Genomic DNA, 5,740 nt, shown 5'->3' on the forward strand with positions numbered 1-5,740 from the left:
TGTTTTAAGTGTTTCATATGTATATTTAATGTTTCAGACGTATGTTTCATGCGTTTCATCTATATGTTTCATGTGTTTTATCTGTATGTTTCATGTGTTTCATCTTGATGTTGCAAAAAGATCTGATGTTGCATATGTTGCAGCGGTTGGACGGATGTTGTAGAGGAGATGAGACGTTCGACCAAGGGAAGGGGTGCTGCTGAGACAGAGTGCGGTGGAGGACAGGGGCATAGCGGGGATGGCACCATGGCGATGGGAGGAGCACGGCGGGCTTGACGCCGGGGGCGCAACCAGGATGGAGATAGAATTGCGGATGGTCGATCGTGGTCATTGGCGCGGGATCGGTCACGGGCAACCGGACGTGATTCGTTGGCATGAGATCTGATGCGAGCACAAGGGCGTTCGATGCGAAGCAGTTGCAAGCGTCGGAGCTGTGTCTGGATAGCCCTTCCGTTAAAATTATTGGTTCCAACACTATATAACACTACATGAGACCATCTATAGGACAAGAACAATGTACTTGTCCTAAGCTCTTGAGACCATCTTGCTACCGAAATCCATCTAATTTCATAAAAGATAAGAACGAAATAGACCAGACAAAAACACAGCATAATTTGTTTAGTCTCAAATCAATGTCATCAGCTCAAACAAAGCACTACACCAGCCCCATGCGTTGAGTTTTCCTCGCCTGGCTCGAGTTACAGTTGCCTGGAGCTACTCAGGGTATCCAAACACATCAACAGGCATAATCCAGGCAGCGATCTACCCAAACAAAATTGGCCCAGGGCTCTAACCAAACGTTCCCTGCATGCTTGGTGCAAGCCAGCCTACGGTGATGCCAAACCAATCACACCCTAAGAGTGACGTGTTCTAATAAGCAAAAAAAAAAAAAAAAAAAAAAAAAAAAGACAATCCCCATGCATTGCTCTTCGACTGCACATTTTGAGCACATAAATTACACAGATGACAATTGATATTCACGTAAACAATTCTTTTTGAATTTCTTTGACACCCCTAGTGAACTGTGATTTACCACACCACTGGAGTTGAAATGGAAGTATTACTATAGTCTCACTAACTAATATTACAGACTCGTTTCAAAATAAATACTAATATTACAGAAATTGTCGCAAAAAAACAATACAATTACAAAAGAAAATTTGTATGAAGTGGAACTTTTTGTGATGCTGATATCTATATCATGATCTATTTTAGGCAACACAACTCAAGAAATAGAAGAATTGAATTAGCTGGTTGACTGACTATAGCAATGCTCCTAGAACAAATTTCATAAACTATACGCATATGGAAGATCCACTATAGGAGCTTATGATAAGGAGGAACAAGATAACATTTCTTTCCTAGGCCTATAGAACTTCTCTCTGTATGACTGACCGACTAGATCTACATTTATCCTGGTTGCCACTACTGTCTCATGTACAAGTGAGTCCACACGGACCAATCGGCGTTGCTCTGCGTGAACTACCATTCAGCTTGGGAGACTCAGATGCTGCGTATCCATAAGGGCTCTTGCTAGCCCAGTTCCACAGGTCTCCGCACATTTCTGTGATGCCATATTTCGCTCTGAAGAAGGAACATTTATTAAATGACCAACAAATGGTTGTCTTTCAAATAAACCTTATGAATGATACTTTTATATATATATATCTTACTTCCAGTGGATCTCTCTCTCTGCTTTTGCCGGCGATGAAAAGAGAATCTCAGCATCACCAGGACGCCGTTGACCCATGACCAAAGGGATTTTCTAAAAAGGTAACAAGTACAGATAAGAAATCAAGTTGCAGGAAGAGAGCCCGTACATGTATGGCTACTGATGAAACTTGACAGCAAAGTTAACTCTTGGAATTAGAAAGAATTTGATGAAGTTACACGTTACAAGAATCAATCCATACAAATTCCTATGTTCTTGTTGTGAATTGTCAAATAGTCCAACTCTCAACATTAGTCTCTAAGCCTACATAATACCGTGGATAATTCAAGGATTGCTTGTATACCTTTAAAATTCAGGAGTTGAGGTTTAATTGAAGTTTTTTTTTTCTCAAACAAACTAGATATGCGAGCAAAAAAGGATATCATGGCAAAGAAACAGGGGCCAGAGATGACGAGATGTCCAATACTCAATATATCAAATCAGGTGTACCTTTCCAGAAGCCTTCTCAAATGCATTGACTATCTCCAACACTGATGTTCCTTTTCCGGTTCCAAGGTTGTACGCTTCACATCCTGCAAGAACAGTTAAATTTGGAACAATATTCAACTACAAAACTTACTGTAGGTTTTGACTTATGAGCATCCAATTAACTCATATGTAGAAGAAACTGTTGTCCAACAAAAAGTTAAAGCATCATATGCGATAGATATATTTTTTTGCACACTTATTAGATTAAGAAAATGTATCTGTGATACATTATTATTAACCAGAATAAAGCTAATGAAAATCGACAACAAAAGAAGATAGTATTTACATCTTTAGGGTCTGTTGGTTTAGCTGAGAGTTGTGGAAAAGTTGCTGTGAGGTGTGACAAGTGAGCTGTGAAAAAACTGTTATGAGCTATGTGCTGTGGAAAAGCTGTAAGCTGTTTGGGTGAAAAAAGTATAAAACCTACCCATTTCGACATGCAGAAAGCAAAAAACCAAAAATAGGGTTCAAGGTGCTTACAAAACAATACTACACAAAAGCAGCCTTAGTGTACATCTAGAAAGTGGTAATAAACATTTCGGCTATAGTATAGGAAAAAGTCTACTTAACCCCCTCAACTATTCAGGGTGGACTACTTCACCCCCAAACTATAAAACCATATTTTCTATCCCCTGAACTTTCCAAAACCAATCAAATAACCCTCCGGCAGTTTTGGACGGTGGTTTTGCTATAGTGACGGTGGTTTGTCTTTTTTATTTATTTTCGCTGAATCTTTGAAAAATCATAGAAAATCACAGAAAAATCATAAAATAGAAAATTTAATTTTGTTGGACTCCACATGAGTAGGTCTACACAGTGAACATATAATATAGTATTCTTTAGTACAAAATTTTTGCTGTAGCTTTAGATCTATGCTTTTCTGTAATTTATTGGAATAATTCATAGCTGCAACTTATATGGTCCAATTGTGGTGAAATTTTTATGGTGGGCTAATTATTGTATGCTTAAACTATAATAAAAATTTCATACTCATTGGATCATGTATAACTTAGTTATATCCTAAATAAATCTATAACTAAGTTATACATAATTCAATGAGTATGAAATTTTTACTATAGTTCAAGCATACAATAATTAACCCACCATAAAAATTTCACCACAATTGTACCATAGAAGCTGCAGCTATGAATTATTCCAATTAATTACAGAAAAGCATAGATCTAAAGCTACATCAAAAACTTTATATTAAAGCATTCCATATTATATGTTCATTGTGTAGATTTACTCATGTGGAGTCCAACAAAATTGGATTTTTCATTTTATAATTTTTCTGTGATTTACTATGATTTTTTAAAGATTCAGCAAAAATAAATAAAAAAGAAAAAAAAGACAAAACCACCGTCATGGTAGCAAAACCACCGTCCAAAACCGCCTAGGGGGTTATTTGACCGGTTTTGGAAAGTTCAGGGGGTAGAAAATCTAGTTTTATAGTTTGGGGGGTGAAGTAGTCCACCCTGAATAGTTGAGGGGGTTATGTAGACTTTTTCCCTATAGTATATGAGAGGGCAGCCACTTGTCCAAACCTGTGTTAGATGAGCTTTCAAAAAGCTTCCTTAATGCGAAAAGATGTCCTTCAGCAAGGTCAACCAAATGAATATAATCACGAACCTGCAATCATGTAGAAGTGTTGTTAATAGATGGGAATATTCAATAACATCTTACTGCAGTTGTCACAATAATATTCCTAGAATAGCTTAGTTGACATTTGGCCATGATGTTGTCCACTTCCAACAGCACTTGAAAAGCAAATGCATGAATCAGACTGAGATTGGAAAGGTGAAGCTAATTGGCTGCAACAAATGAGATAGAAACCATTCTCATCATGAATGCCTATCTTTAATGTAGACAGTGAGAGCATGGTTAATTTGCATCCACTCTTCATTTGATCGTTTTCTGCAAACCAAGAATAGAGGCCTGATGGTAATGTTCAGAGGAGGCCAGGGCAAACTCTTCTACTGTAAACTACCAATAATAACATCAGGATTGCCCACATGATGACATGTTTCCTTAGACAGGTGGAAACAAAAGGCTGACCGGACGCTAAGTTGAATGATTGAACAGACTAAGGTAGGCATTTTCAAGCTGTACAACATTTCTAGTGTCAAAGTGATTCTCACTTCAGTTATTTGGTTCCAATAACTTATGTTCTGATAAGCACTAGCGGACTACATAGTTTCAATTGTTACTCCAGCTTTTAAATTGAAGAGCCTTAAGCAGCCACCAAATATTACTAGTGATTCTAGTGCCGATCTATTTAAATTTACATAAAATGCCCTCTACAGAAACATATAATGCCTATAACATGAAATGAACACCAAATGGATAAAGAAAATTCAAATGCTGATGCAAGTAACAAGTAACAGAGAGTAGCATAACGAAGAAACAGTACCCCTGTCCCATCCTTTGTTGCGTAGTTATTTCCAAATATTGTTAATGATGGCCTCCTGCCAACAGCAATTTGCCGGCATAAGGTTGTTAGGAGTTCCACATGGGTCTTCACCAAGGTATCCACTGGGGTGAGCCCCAACCGGATTAAAGTACCTAAGCAAAATGATATTCCATTCAGGATCTGAATGGTAGATATCACGGCATATCTCCTCAGCCATAAGCTGCAATTAATATGTATGGTTGCAATCAGTTAAAAGACTTGATGCTAGATTAATTCATGGAAAATGAAGAAGCATACTTTGGTTCTGCCATATGGGTTATGTGGAGTGAGAGGAAAGTCTTCAGTGCAGGGTGAGTTCTTAGGTGACCCATAAACTGCAGCTGATGATGAGAACACTAACTGCAAGATTAGGACACATAAGAGGAAAGAAATCAGTATAAGCCCGATCTGAACAACAAATCACCAACTGGCCTAACCTCAAAATGTTACGGTGATAGACATATTAAGCAATGAGTACCACCTAGATCAACCAAAATTATGAATGTGATGACCACTGTTTAATAGGTGCATGGATCAAATGTTACCATTCCTAAAGGTTGGATGTAAAACCGCATAAAATGGTGTTGAGTAACAATGTATTCATTAGGCAGCAATCTGGTACATCAATTACATCAGGAAGTAGAGAAACCATTCCATTAATAATTTGGCACTCATTTTACATAAAGATAAGTAAACATTTGCAGGAACAAGCCTTTAACTGCATTAAAAAATCAGCTTTGTAATTGCAGTATTTTCAAAAACGAAGAATAGTGATAGTGTATATACTTTTTTGTGAAAGAAAAAGATCATATATGTTGAATTATCTAGCAAATAATTGGAAAATATTGATTTTCTAGAGGATACTAGTATTGAAAGCACTAAGAAAAATTGTAGAACGGGTAAATATCAGTTAAGCATGGTTATGCATCTGTACATAAAAAGGTAATCACATTACTAAACATACTCTTGGAGCGCAAGGTACCCCACAGATATAGGTATGCCAATACCTTCTTACATCCATGAGCTGCCATAACTTCCAGAAGATTTATTGTGCCAACAACATTATGGTCGTAATAAAGCAATGGCATTTG

The 5,740-nt window shown here is 37.4% G+C and overlaps 1 pseudogene; it reads right to left on the reverse strand.

The window, feature by feature from the left end:
• Window positions 1-655: 655 nt before the first annotated feature.
• LOC136548590 (UDP-glucose 4-epimerase 4-like) lies at window positions 656-5,695 on the reverse strand (annotated as a pseudogene).
• Between the last annotated feature and the right edge of the window lie 45 nt (window positions 5,696-5,740).

The sequence above is a fragment of the Miscanthus floridulus genome, chromosome 4, assembly GCF_019320115.1.
Source record: "Miscanthus floridulus cultivar M001 chromosome 4, ASM1932011v1, whole genome shotgun sequence".
NCBI lineage: Eukaryota > Viridiplantae > Streptophyta > Magnoliopsida > Poales > Poaceae > Miscanthus > Miscanthus floridulus.